This window comes from Apis florea, unplaced genomic scaffold (assembly GCF_048593485.1).
Source record: "Apis florea isolate Af1SG1 unplaced genomic scaffold, ASM4859348v1 contig_1789_pilon, whole genome shotgun sequence".
NCBI classification, from domain to species: domain Eukaryota; kingdom Metazoa; phylum Arthropoda; class Insecta; order Hymenoptera; family Apidae; genus Apis; species Apis florea.
In genome coordinates, this window is record NW_028256481.1 from 1362386 (window position 1) to 1385148 (window position 22763).

The 22763-nt window shown below is 26.6% G+C and overlaps 1 protein-coding gene across 6 annotated transcripts in view; it reads left to right on the forward strand.

Moving 5' to 3' along the window:
- mub (poly(rC)-binding protein mub) overlaps window positions 1–22763 on the forward strand; it is a 373736-nt gene that overhangs the window by 127540 nt on the left and 223433 nt on the right. For all 6 annotated transcript variants that reach the window (XM_086910401.1, XM_086910357.1, XM_086910393.1 and 3 more), the window contains one exon: window positions 20658–20816. The gene's annotated coding sequence lies outside the window, so the exon portion shown is untranslated. The remainder of the gene's footprint in view (window positions 1–20657; window positions 20817–22763) is intronic.

Sequence of the window (22763 nt, forward strand, 5' to 3'; positions counted from 1 at the left end):
AAAAGACTAAAGAAAAGCCCAAGAGAAAATTAATTGAAATGAAATGAAAGAAACAGTAATTTTATATTATCCACATATACATGACTTATATTATCAAATTTATTGATTGGCTCAACAGAATCAATTGTAATATTACAAAATATAATAAAAAAAATTGTCATTAATTACAAATTGTAAATTCAAATATCCTTTATCCATAGTTAACGAAATCACATAATCAATTTCAATTAATATTCTTCATTTACTCTGCAAAATATTCTCAAAAACAGATTAAAATTTTGCCTTTTTCTTCTTATTATTTCTTACTGATTAATTTTAACATTTGATACTAATTGCATAATTCAAGGTATCCTTTCATTAGAACACTACGTTGAAAGTAGAAATTACTATCACATAATCACTTTTAACAACTCTCGAAAATTTCACTCTCAAATCTATTTATACCTCTTTAGTCCTTTTCTTTCTATTCTTCCATCATCTTCCATGTATCTTCCTATTCACACTAGCTAGAAAGAGTCTAATCTATCCTTTCCCCATTAATGAATACTTGATTAAGAGTCAAATTAAATTATTACTGCACAATCAACGCTCACTCAATATTCATATCATCTGCTCTCGAGAGTTTCATTTTCAGATCTATTTACACCTCAAAACTCCCTTTTCCTTATCACTTCATTTATCTTTCTTGTCGATTCACAAAATTTCCATTAGCCATAAGAACTACCTATTCTTCCACACCATGAGATAAAACAGCTTACCACGAAACACTTTACAGGGATCTCTAACGCACCCCTAAACTGAGACACGACGCCATATAATAGCTGCTTCATTTTCTCCATCCAAGTGCCTTTTGCCTCCTCTCCTTGCCAATCTCCAGTAACCAAGACAACCTTAAAATATCCCGTGTTATCCCGTATTCATCCGATTTACCTTCATTCTCGCAGATATCGACTCTATTTTTGTCCCAAAGTGGTGGAAATCCGCCTCGAGGATCGTGATGTCGAACGTCAGAAAGAAGTCGTTCAGGATCGAGGGTATAGTTAACTCGATCCACTCGATCCTCGCCAGATTATTTACGAACGATGAGCCACGTAGCTTAATGACCATCTTGCAAATTGATTCGTATTCAGTCAACAAAGGAATCGATGATGGAGGAGGATTGTGGATCGTTTATTATCCTGTTTCCCCCGTCGGTGTGCACCTTTCTATGGAAATGAAGGATCTTTGGTTGCTTTCCATCTCGAGAGGAATAATAAAATATCCTGCGTTCAATTATCGGTCGAGTTATTACGCAAATGTTGCGCCCTGTTGTATGCATAACAGGAATTTGATTTGATTGGCTGCTCTTTCTTGGCGACCAAACATCTTTTTCATTTTATCGGTGGCTGGGTTGGAATTGTTTAATTCCTTTAAGAGTTTAAAATATTTTCATATTAAGGCTTGAATTTGAAGCTTTGTTACAATTAATTACAATTGATAATAGAAAAAAATTACGTATTTTACGTGTAAAGATTAATAACAAGAATGAATTAATTGTTGTGAAAAACATAATTATGATGGAAATTACATTTTAGATAAGAGATATAAATTTTTTTATGATCAAAATAAACACAAAAATTGATATAGAATAAAATATTGATTTATTTATTTATTAAGTTATGAACAATTCAAATTTGTGCCATATTATTACACCATGCTGTCTCGCTTCGTCTTAGAGTTTTTAACGATGAATAGAAAGAATTTGTGAGAAAAAATTTTTCTGGTTTCCGTTTATAGATAACATTTATATTGCTTTAATATTGTTAAAATAATTCAATACTCTTTCAATAACTAATTTTTTTTTCTTGCGATCTACTTTCTATCCTCTCGTATATAAATAATCATTTAAATTAATCTTTAATTTTTACTTATTTTAATTTTCTGTTAAAAAATATCCAAGTATGTATTGAATATCTTAAAAATCTACCTATGATAAAAATTCTTTGTTCATGTTGATGAATAAAAATTATTTAGATATCATTCAAAGCAATAATTACATTAATAAATCTTATTGATCTGTCTATTAATTGGTCTAGAACGAAATTCTTTTTCACCATCGCACGAGCCATTCTACTAAATCTATTCTATCCGAAAAATTCTTAAATTTAAAATTAAAAATTTATTTATTTCAAAATTATTTTAGAAATCAAATGAAATTTATCGCTTTAACTTCTTCGTGAACTTATATATCCATAAAAAAAATACTCAACAAAATTATCAATGATCTCAAATTACTCTTAAACTTCGCAGCTCGGATCTAAGATGGTACACACGTATAAAAGGAATTATCGGAAAAAAACCTCAAATTAATCTTGTTCCCTTCCAACAATTCCTCTACGCTTACACGAAATGTCAAACAGAATTCGTGACCACACAGAAAGAGATGGACGTGACGCGAAAAATATCGTTATACGAGAAACGCAACCAACAGAACAAACTTTACGACCGTCTATAAACTCTGAATCCGTTCACATAGCATTCCACCCTCTTTCTCTTCTCTCTCCATTACCTATCTATCCATCTCTATATCCGCGGTAAGTTTTACTGAATTCTCGCACAGCACAATGGAACGCACGATAGTTTCACGTGTAAACGAAGCCAAGAGTCGTTCCGCGTATTCCCAGATCGGCGCCACTATCGTTTTCACGATAATATATTGCCCCCTGGCGGCATTATGCTCACGTTACGTAAAACACGGGACGAAACGCACGTAGGAAATGCTGGCAAATATTTGGACACAGCCGCGATGAATATATCGGCCCACACTGATGAACTAATGATTCATAGGTGTGCATGGACACGAGAATCCATTCTGTGGCGATCTTTTTTTGGATTCATTACGGCCATGCACGGTTTACGGGTCGTAAAGTTGGTAGTTTTGTGAATGGGGATATACCGGTATGCATAGACGATTAGGTTAGTCGGAGAGGAGATTTTGAGTTGAGTATTCATCAAGATTGGAGGACGGAGATTTTCTTTCTTTTCTAAAATACCAGATAAATGGAAATAAGTTTTTTTTTATCATTGTTGCATTTTGTAAGTAAATTTTTATTTGAAATGAAGAATGTTACGTAATGAAATAGCATATAGAATGTAGAATTTTAATGAGAAAATTTTTTTCACTTTTCGAAATAGTGTGAATCTCTTATTTATATTTTCGATGAAGTTTTTCAATTTATCGCTATATATACTATTTTCTGTAAAGAATTTTTGTATTAAAAAATATAATAAAGATCATTGAATCATGAAGCAAGTATAAAAAAATTAAAAATTAAATAATGAGAAAAAAGTTTGATTTTCTGGAATTGTGAAATATTATGTAAGATGTTATATATTTGTAACACAGAATTAATTTTAAAGACTAAAACAAATACAACAATAAGAATATGGTGACTCTATTTGTATCACTCTATTGCTAATTCCATCTCCATCTCGTTTCATCTAATGTAAACTTTGATTGCTTATAACCTAAAAAGGTAGTTTCAATCATATTTTTGTATATCAAGTTTCATGTTTCTTTTGATTTTCAATATCGACTCTCCAAAAATATTAACATTCTATATATGATGTATATCATTTTAAAAGATTAATAAACGATTCATATATGTTGTTAAATTTGAAAAAAAAAAATTTTATTTTTCATGAAAATTGTTTTAACAAAGATATAAGCAAAACAAGAATGACAGAATTGCTTTGAAATTCCGTTATTAATTCAAGTGAATATAATATTCTGGTTTAAAACTCGATAAAAGCTTTTGGAGGATTGCGTTATTCCACATAAATGTTCCACACAAGTAAATTTTAAATGAAACAACAACAATGTAATGATGAAACGTCAACGAAATTGCGATAATTCTAAAAAACATAATAGCTTGTTTTAATGTAATGTAAAATCTTATGATATCATTTTAACTTTATCATTTCTCCTGTTATAACTATTTAAATCTTTCTGAAAATACATTCAAATATGACACAAATTTTACAACATAAAAATAGATAAAAATTTAAAAATTTCTTTCTTTCAATTTTTAGTTATAATTTTCTATTTTCTCTGCCAATTTATCAAAATCAAAATCTTCTGCCTCGAGAATTCTTTCTTATTTATTTTTTATATTAGAATTGAAATTTTTAGTTTTAGAAAATTAACGAATACTTATTTTTCTTCATCAAAATCGACATCCCCGATTAAAAAATTTACATGTATCTATGTTTTCTATTAAGTTGCATAAATTTTCAAAATTTTCAAAGTTTCAATAAATATTTCTCAAAATTAAAAGTTTTAATTTCAAAATTTTAATATTTAAATAAATAATTAAATAGATTATTTTAAATTTTATCAACTTATCAAAATTGATATCCCCAATCAATATATACATCTAATTACAAACAAATATCTATTTTTCTTTATATTATGCTTCATTAATTTGAACTCGTCAAAATTTATGTGTGCTTATCTTTCTACTAAATTCCACCAATTCGATCAAAATTAAAATTTCAAATTCTATTCATTTCTCAAAATTTCAACTTCAAAATTTTAATAGATACCTAAATACTTATTTTTTTTCTATCTCACCAAAATTGTACAAAAATTGAAATCTCTAATGAAAAATTACAAATTTTCTTTACCCAAACTTTATCAAAATCAATCAAGAATACATTCTTTTATTCTTTCCATTCAATGAAAATCAAATGCTTCGATGTCAAGGATATTAATAACCACTTGCACTTGTGCAATAATCACGTTCAACCGGAATCACAGTTCAAGACCAGTAATATTTCATCCACAATGGGGAAATGGAGACGAAGGTCGATGTAATCGTGTTCAAGAGAGGGTATAAAACGTCTGACGATTTATACATCCCTCGAAACACGGTCGAATGGGATGAGTGCGCGGTATCCACTCAAAGCGGGGATTTTCTTTGAAATTTCGCAAAACGTGGGGCGAAAGGAGATAAAACGCGCGACGAAATTTCCTCTCTCTCTCTCTCTCTCTCTCATTTTCTTTTTTTTTTCTTTTCTCTCTTTCGAGGGGAAGGAAAACGTGGAAACGAAATGGAGGGAAACGGTTGGGAATCTCGTTTAATAGAATCGTGTTTCTTGATACATGAACCGTGGCGAGAATGGATTTTCAGATTTATGCTTTAGAGCGGTGGTGGGATTCGTGCGGGGCATCCAAATACGGCCGTTTTTAATCCCATCGTTATAAAATTGTCCTCGCTTGTTCAAATTATTAACCTCGTTCTAGACTAGAGAATAATTGGCTTCTCGCTTGAACACTTTTTAACTCCGCTCTGTTGGATTATGCTTGAAGTTGAACGTGAAATTATATGAATTTATCATGAAAACCAGGAGTGTGTTATTGTGGTTCACTTGTTTCCCTAATTTATGCATTATTTGGTGATCGTTATCGTGTAAGTGTAATATAATTTATAATTTATTTTCTCCGTTATATTTGTTGTATGAATTTTATTATGTAAATTGATTCTTATTTGTTAATAAACAAGCATCACCAACTTATTTTTATGATTGCTTTAAATCGACCTTCCATTTATATTCCGTATGGTAATGAAATAAATATTGTATGGAAATAAAATACAGAAATTATGTGCAAATACTTTTTGCAGCCGTTGTATTTGACTTCTCCATCGATATTGTAATACATAATAATAGTAATTTATTTAAGTTAAAATGTACCGATATTTCGAAAAAACTGAACTGAATTTTTCTATTGAATTCTTCATCATTTTCATTGCAATATATTTTCTACGTTAAATTAAACTTAGAGTGCTTAACTTCCTTATTAAGAAACACAGAAAATTAATTTAAAAAAATAAATTAAACCTAATTCCAGAATTCTCTGTTACAAACTTAATTTGACATATGGACTCTTTATTTGAACGCTCGATCAATCAAAGTGAATTATTCAAATGATCAACGCTATTACAGCAGCAGCTATAATTTATATTTAATAAAAACTTGCACGATTCTCTGAATTGTGCAACATTGGAGTGCACTGCATGAAAAGAAGGTAGGAGAAAAGGATGAGAAAACAAAAACTCGTAATTTTCACTGCAAGCCTCCTTGTACATAAATTCGAGGATACATTTATTGCCGGGCATAACGACGTCTAAAAAGTTGGGGACGGGGCTGAGGGGGTTTATAAAATTCGCTTACCCCTTTTGCCGCCCGAGTGATATCATAAAACGACGGCGCAGCGTGAAATTCGAAAGGGCGCCGAAAGCTTTTTAGCTCGATGCTTTCCCGGACCTTGAACAGATCCTCGTAAAATACCCTCTTAGACGATCCTTCCACGTCGAGGAGGAAACAGAAAAGCGTGGAAAAAATCGATAATCGTAATTAAAGGATTGCGAATTTGTCGTGATTTTTTTTCTTTTTTTTTTTTTTTTTTTTTTTTTAGCCTCGTTGAGGAGAATTGCAAGAAAGATGTCTCGATTGAGTAAAATTTCAATTCGATTCGAGTTGAGAGTAAAGTTGTTTCAATTAATTATCTGGATAATTTATTGTTTCAGCGTGATATTAAAAGAAAGGCCAGGTTGTAAGAGCCAGCTAATAAATAAATTTTAGTCGAGCATTTTAGATTAAAGTTATTTATCACTTAAAGTAACTTTACTCGAAACTTCAATTAATTGATTTAATTTATCATCTTGGTGTCCAACTCTGATCTCATTAAAAACGATGATACTCTTTAGAGATTATTAAAGGAATACAAATAGGATAGAAATATGAGTATACACGTGATTATTAACTTGTTCTTATTTATTATTATTGTGAAACTCTTATAAACTCTATCGAGAAATGAAACGAATATTCTCTTATATTAATTTTTATTATTAGTTTTTGTTTACGCACATCGAATTATTAATGAGCAAAGAAGGGATTTCTGCAATTAACCTAAATGGAATATTTAATGTGATAAGAAACGATAAAGATGATAATGATGATTAGAAGGTATCGACGATTTAATTGTTTAAATTTTATTTTATTTATTAAAGATTTAGGTTAGATTTCACGATATTCTTTTGTTCTATTATGAGATATGAAAGAAATGATATTTGGTTGATTGTTTTTAATGTATTGCTGACAAAATACAGAAAGGATCAAACAAAGTAAAATTTTAAGAATGAAACTTAAGATTTGAAAGATTAGAAAGCCCGATTTTAATTTAATCTTTTTGGGACACAATATTGAAGAAAAAATTCTTTTTTTATCGATTATTAACGACAAGTATTTTACGCAAAAAAAAAAAAAAATAATGATATTTAAATATATAGATATGTATTATTTCTAGTCATTTAATAACCAAACAAACACCGCATATTGCATACACGCAATATTGAAAATTGAACGATTAACTTCACTTCGTCCCAAGTTTTATAAAACATCAACTTCCTCGAACCCGTTCCAACTCAATTCAACTCTCTCGAACAAAATCATCACACACATCCATTATTTTCTTTTTTTTTTCTTCTTCCTCTTCTTCTCCTTCTTATACAACTATCAGCAAAAGTGAGAAGACAAGAGAGGATCCAAGAAAGATATAGAAGGTCGAGAGGCAAGATAATTCTCACGAAGCGTGAAGAGCTCTCGAGAGAAAGTCGATCGCGACACAATGGCGGATCAGAAAAGTTCGTTCCCGGTCTTATCTTGTGGAGAACGGAAGTGGCGGATCGATCTTCCTTTCTTCCTTCTCTTCTTGGCCTCGAGGCCTTCGATCAGGATCCTCTCCTCGAAATTCGAAAAGTTTTCGATACTTTTACGGAACACACTGCAACAAGGGATAGAGTTGATACAGATTCATCCCGACCGTGATTTTCGCCGTGAAATGATCAAATAATTTCGTGGAGTAAAGTTTTTTCACGGCCTACCAGAACGATTGTGCCCAATTGAAATTATTTTTATGGAAATAAATTCTATTTCATTCTATATCGTGTTTGGGTAATGTATTTGGAAAATAAATTGTTTTAGTATTTTTTTTATTTCGATTGGCATTTAGATATCATTGTTTTCACTTTTTCAACAGTTTTCAATTTATCGAAATAAGTTCTCGTGCAATTCTAATAAAATTCTTATTTCATTCCTTGTGTTTGGATAATGTATTTGAAAGAATTAATATTTTAATTGGTTAGACATTAGGATTACAACTATTTTTAAGATTTCCTTATCGAAATATTCGAGTGCAATTTTTATTTTATTTGTTGTGTTATTTAGAATAATGTATTCGAAAGATAAATTATATTTTAATACTTCTTTCGATATTTAGATATTTTATTATTCTCTAATATTATTATCGTTAAATGAAAATTATGAGATTTCAGTTCGAAATCATTCGTTAAACCAATTTTTTGAAGTTTTTTTTTTTTTATTTTTATCGCGATTAGTTTTTATAATATTCCTAAAATTTTTTGGATTAATCGATGGAAATATTGTAAAATTGTTAGTGCGATTCATTAACGAGGGTAGCTTTTGAGATTTAAATTATCGTAACTTTTTTCATCTCGGAATAAATTACTGTAGGATAAGAGAGAAATATTTCACAAATTTAGATTTTTCTAAAAACACGAATTTTATTCTGCAATTTTTTAACGAAAATATTTATATTCCATTCGTACTTGGAACATAAAAATTTTTCAATACTTGTGTAGAAATTCATTGACATCAAATTCATTGATATCAAAATCTACAATAAAATAAAAAATTCTTTTCAAAAAATCTTCCATTCACAAATATATTATTTACATCGTTCAACGTCCATAGAAAAAATGATTCTTAGATCGTGAATTGATCGAATATCTGAATAATCGTGTTACAAACATCCCGTTCTCGCCAATTAATATTCAAAATTCCTGTCACGATATAAACACCTGCGATGTGGACATGCTCGCTACGCCATGCCCGATTAATTCAATTTTTTAATTAAAATTTCACACGCTCGCGCAATCATCTATCGACCAACCGTGCAATATTCTGCCTTCAGACACATTTTTAAAACACACCATTCCGAGCACCGTCAATCAACGGGCTGTCATTGGCAGCGAGCCACCCACCACAGCTTCGATTGTTCCACCAATCATAATTGTCTGTATTTAGAAAACGAAACGAAATGAAAAAAGAAATCAAAATTACGTACGATACGATTTTCTAAAGACGAGAATAATTTGCCCACCGATCTTTGAAATTGCATATTTTCTTCTTTCTGTTTCATATCGATTATTTTAATATTTTTTTTTTTTTTTTATTAATTTTGTGTTATGAATTTCGAATCGATATTTCGAGATGATAAATACAATAAATTGTTGAATAAAAGTGGTATTATTAAATTAACAGTATTTGTGCAGTACTCGTGATTTTCTTTTTCAATGTATTTCAAATTATTTTCATGTATTAAGGAAGCAGTATACACTTTTCGAATACCAACATCTTGATTTTGGATAATTTATTCGATATTCCTGAACTTTTTCAACTCGCTGTTTCGGGATTGGTTAATAGCTTGAAAGTTGGCACACGACTGACTTTTCGTCTTCACAAGTTTTCGACTAAGAAGCATGGTAGGTGGAGTTGAATTATTTCTCAAATTTCTTGAAATTGATTGGACGGCTCTTTGGAACCACTCCTTTAAGGCGTTCTCACTTATGTTTGTTAGGTATATTATATTACACGAATATCAAAGAAAATGGTAATTCTCTTTAAATAATTTATGATATGCCTTGTATCGATCAAATAATATTCTTTTGTTTAGAATTATATCATAACTGCTGTTAATATTATAAACGAACGAAAATGAAATAATTTGAAAGAAATGGAATTAAAAATAAAAATTTGCCTTATTCTTTAAATAATACAAAACAATCACGTATTACGTTAACAATTTAAAAAAAAAAAAAATAGAAAACAAATAATAGTAGATAAAAAGAATATTTTTTAAAGACATCCTCTAACATTTTTGTACATTCATAAAATGCTCGAAAGTTAAATATTATCGTTAAAAGCAATTTTTATTCGCTATCAAAATGAATAGCAAAAAAAAAAAAAAAAAATTTATTCGTACGTTTCGTTCCAGCATAATTAAAGGAATACAAACGTAAGATCCAGGGTAAAATTTCCAATTGGATGCCAAATTTTGTCCTGTTTCGAGGACGAATCGAGGTCCTCAAGACAATGGCGAAAAGAGAGAAACTCGAGCTCGACAAACTCACGCGACTGAGGGAAATTAATGTTTCACGGTGTATGATGAATATAAGATAAAAAAAGGTTAAATGTGATATTCTGATGGTAAATGATAATATAGAAATCCACATTTAAGGAAAATGTCATGAAACAATTTGAGAATTTTAGCATGAACGCAATATATAAAGTTTAATATGAGGATAAAGTATGATAAATATTATCTGGATGAAATGTGAAATTGTATCCAGGTTAAATGTGATTATTTTTGAAATTAAAAGTGAATGTTTGAAACAAGTGTTATAAGAATTTTGACGAATGCAGTATACGAAAATGAAATATAATAACAAGATTTTATAGAATAAAATTAAAATGAGGGAAATATTAGAGAAATATTTGTAATAATTTTAGCATAAATGTAATATAATTTTATAACATGAATTAATATAGGAATGAGATAAAATAAATAATAAAGTTAAATGTGAAACTGTAATGATAAACGATAGGATTATTTTTGGAATAAAGTTTAAGTGATTATTTGAGAAAAATATTACAGAACTGAAATAATTTTAACATAAATGTAGTGTACAAAATACAATATATAATTTCGTGATATTAGTTAATATTAAAATAAAGAAAATAGAATGGTTAAATTCTATTGATAATAAATAATGATATTATCTTTGAAAAAGGAAATAATTGGAAAAATTTCAATAGTATAGAAAATATAATTTTGCAATATACGTCTCATTATTTCGTCAATCGATAGAATGAAATAAAATAAACAATGTGAAGTTAAATATGAAATTTTAATGGTAAATAGTGGAATTATTTTTGGAATAGAATGATTTGAGAGAAATATGTAAGATTGGGAGAATTTTGGCATGAATGCAGTATACAAAGTGCAACATAATATAGGAATGATGAAATAAAATAAAGAAGGTGGAGGTCAAATGTGATGCTTTGGTGGTAAATATAATAGAATTATTTTTGAAATGGGATGGAAGTGGATATTTTGGGAAAGGTATTCTAGGATTGACAAAATTTTGGCAGTATAAATATAAATGCGATATACAAAGTATAATAATTTCACGATATGAATTAACATTGAGAATAATGAAACAAAAATAAAGAAAATGGAGATTAATGTACTAAATGGTAAGATTATTTTTAGAATGAAATATTAAAATAAATGTTTTGAGGTTAGTTTTGTGGAATGGTTTGAAAAATTGTACTGATGTAAAAAATATAGTAATTTTATAATTTAATGTTCCATGGTCAATAAAACGAAATGATATATTGTGATAATAAATAAATATATAGTAGAAATGTAATAAAAGTAAATGTTTGAAGGAAGTATTTAAATTCGAGTAATTTAATAATGTGAATTAATATGGATAACAAGAATAAGAATAATAATTAAAGAAAATAAAATTCGAGGGAAATATTATTTGGAAAATTTTTTACAGGAATGCTGTTAAAATTTACAATTAAAATACGTATAAAGTGTAATAATTTTGCAGTAGAGTTCAATGAAATGTCGTGTAGAAATTTTATAGAAATGTTAATAAAAATTATATATTTAATTTATTTCTGTAAATAATTTCATTTATACATTTATGAATTCAGTGTTTAGGAAAGGAAAATAATTTATATAATTTCAAAATTAAAATTAAAATATGTATTATATTAATATATTAATTATAAATTATTCGTTTAATGTATACAAATAGTTTATTATGAATTAATATTTCTTAACATGCTATTCTAAATTTTAGAAGAAGAAAGATATGATATATAAAAAAAAATTACAAGTCAAATAATTAAAAAGGTAGAGAAAAAAAAAATTGTAAGTGAATAAAAATTCTTTTACCAAGATAAAATAAAATGTTAATTAGTTCAATTTAAATAGATGTATGAAATTTATTTCATATTCTGCAAATGTTTAATTAAGTTTAATTTAATTAAAGTTACATATTGACTGAAAACATGAAATTCACAACTCAATAGAATGTTTCATTGCAATTCAGAAAATTCATATAATGATAAGTACATCAATAATTTTCATATAATTCATGTATTTATAAATAATACATTAACCCGAATCCTAAAAGAAGAAGATATTAATTCGATATTAATTAAATATGAAATAAAATAATAAAATGAAATATTTTTTTTATCTAATGTGTTGTTCATCACGAAATTATATCTTTAAAATAATTTAACACAAATACTAAAATAGAAGGGATTAAATTGATAATAATATTTTTCTCGCGAAGAAGTAAGAAAATATTGGTGGAAAGAAAAATCCTCTTTTAAAATAAAACACGTACTTTCGTTCGCGTACTTATTTTCAAATTAAGCGATTTTATTTCTCCAAATGAAATGGAAATTTGCGTAGTTAAATTTAAAATAATTGCAAAACTTATAACTTTATAAATATTAATGAAAGATTTATTTAAAAAATACAATCAATATATGAAATAATTGATTAAAATGAGATTAAAAATAAAAAATAATTTATATTGTACTTTAAAATTCAATGTTTCTCAGATTATTAAAATTATTTTAATATTCAAAAAATTTGAGCATTAAAGAGAAACACTAATGAATTATAAATAATTGAACAAATATCTTTATTAATTGTTAAATTACCAAGTTTTATAGAAACAGAATTTTCTGTACTATATTTTAATCCACTTGTGTAAGATTTTAGTCCTCTGACATTGTTCCACTTAACCCGAAATACATGCTGCTTGACATAATTAGAGCTTCGTTCCATAGGACGAACTTAATGTCAAATATTAAAAATTACGAATATAGAATAAAAAATTTCATGAAAGATGTATGAAATAATTCGTTTATCAATATAAATTTACAATCACTTTAAGATTGAAAAAATATCATTTTATTTACTGTAGCAATTTATTGTAACAATTCATACAAATATTTACACAGTTTACAAAAATAATTGACTTTCACTACAAAACAACAATTAATTACATTTTCCTTTTTTTTTTTTTTACAATTTTCTAATTAGATTAATGGCATAATTTTGCTAATACTAATTTTATCAAGTTTTTTTTTCCAATTTCATCACTAATACTATTTTTTATCAAAAAGATTAATAGAAGTATAATAAACATATAACATTTTCATCATTGATCATTTATCAAGCATTTTTAATAATATTTCTTTTCAAATATTTCTTCCATTAAAACTACTCTAATAAACAAAATAAAAATTAGTTTGAAAAATAATAATGAGATGTAGAAATAACAACTAATCATTTCCTCTTTTCCATCATCACTTTTCTCATATCTACAATTAACAATACATTACAGCATATAAAAGCTAACTCTTCAAAATTTGCCACTATGATAATTTTGCATTGAAAACATCTTTCTGCAACTGAAATGTTCAACACATTATAGCATGACCTAATATAGAGAAAAAAAAAAAAACCCAACAGGTGCCAATCATTTTATTTTCCAGCCTTAAACTTAAACCTTCAAAATTTCCCTTTCTTTATCCCTTTTGTACGCCATCTTCTCCGCACGGTGTTAATTTAAGAAGACACCCTGCTAAACGCTTACAACTCGTGCCACGGGGTAATTAACAAGGCGCGAGTCACCCTGCCAGACTGTGATTACAGCCTCCTCACCCCCTTCCCTCGCCTTTTTTTCCCCCTCACTATTTTTTTTCTCTCCCTCTCGTTGGTCCAACGATACCAGCTGTTAATTATACTATAAATTTTAATCGTCCTCCTCCTCCTCCTCCTCCTCTCCTTCCCCTCTCTTCCTGCTTGCTGCTCGCTCATTTATGCTGTTTCACGAACGACAACTCGCCACGACAGTGTCTATATCCTCGCTTTTCATTCACTCGCCGAGGAGAGAGGATCTTTTAGTTGAATTATGGAAGGATTTAATTAAAAGTAGAAGAGACACGATGGTCTAATTGTGCGAGCGAGACTTTCCTGGTTCTTGTCGTTTGCGAGTCGATCGTCTGCAGAGAGAAGTTAATCTCGTGTCTCTCCCTTTTTTTTTTTTTTCTTTTTTGGTAATTCTTTTGCGTGCAGTTTAAACGCAGCACACGGATGAAAGGATTTTTATGAGGTTGGACGCGTGGTAATTGAAATCGCTAAGATTATGAGGTAATGAAGTGGATAACGAGTGTGTATTAATTAATGGGAAGGGGAATATTATTCGATATGATTCGTGTTTTTTTTTTTTTTGTAAAAGGCAAAATTTATTTTCTACGATTTTATCTCTGTCTTCTAAAAAAAAATATATATATATATATTTTATAAGAAAATAAATTTCTTTCATTAATTTTATATATAATTGGAGACAAAAAAATTTGTATATTATTTTATCAAGGAAATTTATTTAATCAAAAAATTCTGATCGATGTTATATATATATATGGATCAATATATTTGTACATAAGAAATTTCATCAAGAGAAAAGTCAAAATTTCAAAATTTCAACATTTTGTTTTATTTGAAAATTTTTCTTGCAACAACGATATAACATCAAATTCTAAATATCTTTCAATTTAAAATTTTACTTTATTTCGCAGAATTTCGCAAAATTTATTTTCTACGATTTTATTTATCTTCAAAGTGCGTAAAAAATATATATATTTTTTTATAAGAAAATAAATTTCTTTCATTAATTCTATATATAATCGGAGACAAAAAAAACTTGTATATTATTTTATCAAGGAAATTTATTTAATCAAAAAATTCTGATCGATGTACATAAATATATATTAGATCAATATTTTTATATTATATAAGAAATTTCATCAACGATACAACATCAACAATAAAATTTTACTCTATTTCTCAGAGTTATATTTAAAAAGTAAAAAACTTTTAAGTGATATTGTTGAAAAAAAGAATAAGCAAGAGTAATTTATTTATTTATTTTTTTTTTTTTTGACAAAATATCACTTGAAATTAACGCTCAAAGTTTCAATGCATTTTTCCTTCATTTTTCTTTTTTTTTTTCTATTTTAATGAAATTAAAAGGCCAAAATTTTGGAAATCGATTTCATTCGTTCATTCAATCTTCGAATTAGAATTTCTGGACATTGCAAGCATGTGCCCCAATTGTTATCGTTACACCTATTACCGATCCACGTTTTCGCATTCGTGAATTTACTATTTCTTTGCTTCATGGAAAATTTGACGGGGACAAAGGAGATTTGGGTAATCGAGAATACGGAGGGGTGAGATCGTCTGAATTAACTCATAGCCGCAATTGGTAATTAGCGAAATCCACGCGTGTGCCCGGACAATGCGCAAAAACGCGATGGGAACGGTCAACGGTGCAGAATTTTCAATGGTGGATCCCATTAAATTTCATACTTGATTCCCGATAAAATTACCGCGCCCGATTTATGTTCCATTTTGCAGTATCTCTTCTTATTATTTCGATCTCTTGTTTTTAAATGGATTTTGTAATTTCGTTTTTCTGACCGTTCTCATAATATTGGGAATACAGTGTTAATTTCTCTGATTTCCCGCTGTATTGTTTTTGGTAATTCAATAATTAAGATCGAATGCGATATTGCATTTTTAAATTTTTATTTTTTTTTTTTGTTATTATTTCATGATATGATTGAAGATACAATAGAATTTCTATTATCCAAACATTTTATTATTCAAATCTGTATATCGATTTGAAATTGATATTGGACAGGTACGATGTTAAAGAAGTAATTGTAAAAATATATTTGTGAGATTATTTTGAAAGAACAAAACAAACGTAAAAATTAATACAGAGAAATGTCGGTTAAAATTTATTCATCAATAATTGAGTTGGATGAAACGATAGTGCGAGAAAGAAAATGCTTGATCAGAAATTTCAATCATTTGTAACGTTCCATTTTTAATTTCTTTTTATTATTATATTTTTTATATCTCGTGTTGTAGCTCAGAACAAGTGTAAGAGATTTTAAAAATATTCAAATCGAAAAAATATTTTTAAAAAAAATATACCTTTATGAAACTTCTTTAAATTAAAAAATTATAAACAAAAACCATTGGATTTTATTTTGTTAAACTATTGTGTTATCTTTATTTTTCGCATTAAAATATATATTATAATATAATATAATATTTAAAATATTAAATTCCATATTGTCGAATAATTAGTAAAGACAAAGAGAAGAGAACGATTTTCTATTGGACATTAGAGAATCTTTAATATTAACAAATTTTATAATATATAATTTTCGAAGGAGAATTTGTAAATTTGTATCATATAATAATTTTAGAAATAATTAGTGAGAGATTTAAAATGTCGTTAATTATAAAACATTTGTTAGTTTTACATGTTTTATTATATAATTCGAAACAAATATTTACAACATTGTTAATGAAATTAATGAAAATAAAAATATTCAATCAGTTTATCAACGATATAAAAATCATATTAATATAAATTGTAATAAAACGATAATTTTATTCTTATTTATAATTTAATAATGGTTTATTATAAAATGATTCATTTGCATCTACAACAATATCATATTTTATAAACTGAAAAAAAAAAAAAAAGAAATAGAATATGAAATATATAAATATTGTTATCTTATGGTTTGCATTTATCACTATTAAAAAGTATTTAAGTACTAAAATACTACTATAAATACTTATATAAATATTAAACTATTAAAAATAACTATTTAAAAAAATTTACCTTTTAAAAGAATTTAAAATATTCTTAAAGACTAAAACGATAATAAATATTTATCTTAAAAAATTAATGAACAATAATAAAAATTATGATACAAATAATAATAATAAGGTTATATATAATCGATTAATCTTTTAAAGCATTTTTAATTTTTTAATTTTTAACAAACTTTATTCCCAGAAATTGCTATTAACTTTGAGAAAGATTTATCACGGGCTCGAATTAACGGGTGAATGAAAATTCAAAAAATGGATATTGATGGAACGTTTTCTAAGGGAAACGGGTCATACGGCTTTCGCGGCCAAATCTGATTTAATTTTGACTTTTCACGAACGGTGAAACAATTCCTCGCCGATAAATTTCAATGGAAACTGTCGTCTCGTTGACGAAATATTCCGGTTGGATGGAAATTGGAAAGAGTCGCGGAAAAATTTTCAACCGGAAGCCAATATGACGTTCAATGGTTCCTAGGGGGTTGAAGAATTTCTTCAGAGTGGATGGTATTCTGCCCGCGAAATTTTCGATAAAAATAACGATGATACAATAATGACACTTGAGACACTCTTGGTATAAAATTTTTTCAAAAACTTCATTTCAAGTATTATTAAGTATTATTTCTCTTTTTGATCTTACAGTTATATAAATGAGTTATTCATGCTCGTTTCTTTCAATGATCTCTCCTTGTGCTTACACAATTAAATGCAGAAATTCTAATAAAGGAGATTCAGAAATTTGTATATAATTTATTTTTTATTAAAAATTATAATATGTCAATTTTTTTAATATCATCAATATTGTTCAATATTTGTAACAAAAATATTTATCAAATTGCAAGGAATTGAAGTTTTCATTGCAAGAAGCGAAATGAAGGTAGAATAAGTGACAGTGTGATGGAGATGAAATAATCATCTCGCTTTATCTTTTAAATCGTTCAATTTTTGAGGCAAGCCAAAACCTCGGATAAACAAATAACTGATACATTTTTGATCGTTAATAAACGATCAAAACTGTAACTATTCATAAAATTTTTCGTACACAAAATTTACTCACGAACAATCCTTATGATATTACTCTGTTCAATAAAAGTATCTCTGAAAAATCTAAAGTTTCGTTTCCTTTTTTTTTTTTTTTTTTTTTTATATCAGAACGTGTATATCGAAACACCCGGTACACGTGGATACAAATAATTTAACTTGCATAAAATTTCAATGAGGATCACGCAATTCTCGTGAGAATCATCTCGATCATCAGCATAATTGAACGAACAAGCTCAACGAACCGTATAATCGTGGCTATGTAATAATTAATGCAAATTAAGACACGAAGTTTACGAGCTTATGATACCATTGGAAATAAGACAGGATTCACGAGAGATCGAATGAGATCGTGGACACTAAAGCAAAATTGCTAGCGATAACGAGATTTGTATTAAAATGTTTTACTTAACGCCGTTTGTTGTAACAATGGTTTCTACGAGCTTTGCTCGAGGCAGAAAGAATTGAAAAAAGATAGAGATATTCGTGATTAATGGGCTATTGATAAAGATGGAAGATATGTTATTCTTCGTGCCGAATGTTGCGCATGCGCAATAAAATACTTTAGTTGGCTATTAATAGATTGCGGATTTTTCTGCAAATATATGTTTTTTTTTATATTATACAGATTTTATATATTTTATATAAACAACGTAAATGATTATGTTGATGCATATTCTTTGTTTGATTTAATTAATTTTATTTACGCATGATAATTATTAACAATTTTAACCATAGGTCGAATAAAATTTTTTGGTTATGTTATGATAAGTGTACTGTTCTTTACACTCGGTGTTACGCATGCGCAATATAATATTTTAATTAGTAGATTGCTGATTTTTCTACAAATACATATTTTTTATATTACATAAATTTCGTATATTTTGTACAAACAACCTAAATGAAAGTGTTACATTAATGGATATTTTTCGTTTGATATTAATTAAAATTCGTTGTAAACGAATTTAACCATATGCCAAATAAAATTTTTGATTATGTGTATAATATCGAAAGTTGGAAAAATTTTGAATAGTTTATTTCTAGAAGGAATACAATATGTATCTTGGAGATCTTTTTTTTCAACTCAATTTTTTCTGATGAAAAATAGCAATTTGTTACAATTTTATATAATTAAATTTACGCAAAATAAAATTATTAATATTTTGCAAATAGTATTTATATATGACATATATTGAAAAACATGACATATTTTTTATATATTAATGGAATATCTGAACTTGTTTCAGTTGCATAAAAATCTGTATGTAATCTTACGTAAAATGTGAAGAGAATAAATAAATATATTCTGCTTCTAATAAAGATGTTAAGCTTTATTGTATTATCTCTTTACATCGTGGAAAAATATTTTTTCATTACAGAAAATCCATATTATCCATTAATGAAAAAAACATTACGTTCATACAACCTCTGAAAACTTGATTTTAAAAGAGTTAAAATAACATTTTATAATATTTTTACATTTTCTATGAAATGTGTTGAAATATTTTAACTTCTCTGAATCTTTTGAAGAAAGTTAAAAAAATTGATCATAAATACATTGAAGAGAAATAGTTTAATTTATTTTTGTCTTTCGTTTCTTTTTCCTTTTTTTCCTTTTTTTTTTGAAGATAAATAAAAAAAAAATTGAATTAAAATTTTACATTTGAATATATAATTGATATGCATTTATTATATTTATTTACTTCATTCCAACATTTGATCATCTTCAATAGTTAAAAATATTAATTTAAATATAATGAACAACACTTCCAGTTGATTAGCTTCAAGTATATTTCACTTTATTCAAAACTTCTGGATACACACGATTTCGTTTCGAGAAGGTCTAATGACGTATCATTATATCCCTGGCGAAGCTAGCTATAATTTCAGGGAAACGTTGAAATCCAGTTTTAGAAGGACGTGGATTACATTTGAAAGCAACTACCAGTCTAAATCCTGTAATAATCCACCTTTCGAAACTCGCCAATGTATATCTCAAATATTACATCATTAATAATCTAGAATATTGGATAGTTCATAACTGTCACAATAATAAATAGCAATAATATTTTGTAATTATAAATTATACTGATATTATAAATTTTAAAGGTAATATTCATTAAAGAAACTAAAAATTAATCGAGATATATTCTAAAATTAATATTGTTTTTATTAATCCTTTCATATCTGATATTGTATATAGATAATTTTCAATTAGTTATTAAATGATTAAATTATAAATACAATTTTAATACGTTTTTTAATATTCTTTTTACAAAAAAAATTACGAAAAAATACTTTTTTATTGTACACAATTAATCCAAAATAATTTTTTTCTTTAAAAAAAAAAATTTTCTCTAAGAAAATTTAGTTGAAATACTAATTTTGTATCTCTGGTTTCAAAATATATGTTAAAAAAATTTTTTAAATAAATCTGGCAAATATTATAAATTCTCAAAACTTCAAATAAAACTTACTTTATTGATCACACTTCTCCAGAAAATATTAAAAATATTTTTTAAAAATATGATAAAAATCTGAACAATTAATTTATATTTCAAAATTTCAAAATAAATACAATTTGAAATCTATAGTACTTTTATTATAATTTATATAAAAAATCGTATTACAATCTTTGCGTATAAACTTTTCAAACATTTTAATAGATTTTTAAATATATTCCTATAATTTACAGGTTGATGCGCTGTACGTGCTTACAACTCGTGAGGCCATTTCCATGATCATCGTTCGAAGTAGCTTCTCTGTTCTGAAGCTTGGCTGAGGACGATCTTATTTATTCTTGTGAACACATCGTGGACCAGCTGCCTTAATTAGCAACGTCTAAGATTTTTACGTAAGTATTAAACGAGTATTTATTACGAATACTAATGGAATTAACAATCTACATTCTATATATATTACGTAGAACCTATCTTTTTTCATGAAGAATTAAACGTACATAGAATCAATTTTGTCAATGATTACTAAAATAATTAATTAGAAGAAAAAAGTAATAATAAATTTAGCTTCGAATCAGGACTCAAATAAATAAAATTTGAAAAAATTTAATCTCGTAATGGCAGAAATTGAATCATGCAATAAAAAATTTTGGATTTATAATAAAATATGTTTGGATTTAAGAAATATAGGAGTGGACGGATATAGAGATTCATTGTACATTTTTTTTTAACATTTAATTTTATTTAATTCTAAAATATATCAGTTTACTTTTTCAAGATTCTTCTTCAAAGTTTCTATTTTGGGGTTATATAAATAAGTTTTTTATTTGTCATCAATAAAATATATTTTTTTATCGTATTAAAAATAATGGAAAAAAAAACAATATATGTATATGACTTTGTTTTTTAATATTTAATTTTTACTTTAAAAAATATATCAATTAATTTTTTTATTGGATTTTTTACAAAGTTTAAAATTTAAACGCATTAAATTTTTGTCCGTTTTTACTTATTTCGTTTCAAGTAGGTTTTTTATTCATCCATAATTATTATCCAAAATAATAAAATTCATATTAACATGAGTTTCTTTTACATTTCATATTTCTGAATATCATATAAGTTAGGATAAGAATTGTTTAATTCGTTTTCTAATAAAATCATCCGATATGAAAGGTCTCAGTGTCTCGATTTAATCCAAGAGAATTGTATCGTTGCAAAATTTATATTATAGTTATCCTATTTTGATGTAAAAATATTTTTATTAATAAAATTCGCGAAAAAATATCTTTTAAAAAATCGCGATTTTCTGGCAGTAATAAATAATTATCAAATAATAAGTAATGGTATTTAATATAATTTTGAATAATTTCACGATTAAATTTTGTATTTATATCCGGATCGTTTAATCAATGATTTCATTTTATCAAAATATCAAAATATTTTAATTTAAATATATAATATGAAATTTTCCATGCACAGATACGAATAAAAGAACCACTTCAGTTTGAAAATCAATCACTTAATTAGTTATCTCCATAACAGTTGCGAAATTTCATATATTTAAAGATATAGGATATTTAATTAATCAATATTTTCCCCAGTGCCACAATTTTCTCTTAAATTAGTTAATTTCGTAGATAAATAATTTTCATTGAAAATCTCTCATAATTTATCAAAGTGATACGTTTAATTATCATAGATCTTTAAATACTTGGAAATAAATGTTTCTTAAAAAACAAACTGTGGAAAGATCTTTGATTCTCTGTATTATTAATTATAATTATGGAATTATAATTACTAGAAACATATATCTTTAATCATCTTAAAGTATTTTTAACACAAAATCGTTTCATTTATTATAAACAAATAATGCACTCGATTCATTCAATATCAATGATTAATCAAGATAATGGTGAATAATTTAAGCAAAATAATCATTTGCTTGATTAATAACTCTTTTTTGTGTCCAGAAGAATTTGAAAAGTATGGATTTTTTCCAGGAATATTAATCTAATAATTTGTTCAATACTATAAAGTAAAATAATATTTAAATATGCTTATATATATATACAAATTAACATTATGACAATCTAATTTCAAGAATTAAAAATACTTTCGTCACATTTGTAGAAAAATATTTACGAAATTTAAGTATTTAAAAAATAAAAAGAATGCATAAATAGATCAATAAATAAACACAATATTAGATTAATAATAATTGAAAACATCTCAATAAAGTATTGAGTCTAAACTTATTGTAACATAAAATACCATTGATTTTTATTTTTTATTTGTGTAATTAATCTCCAACGAAGATTAATATTATTACATTTCGAGTAAGA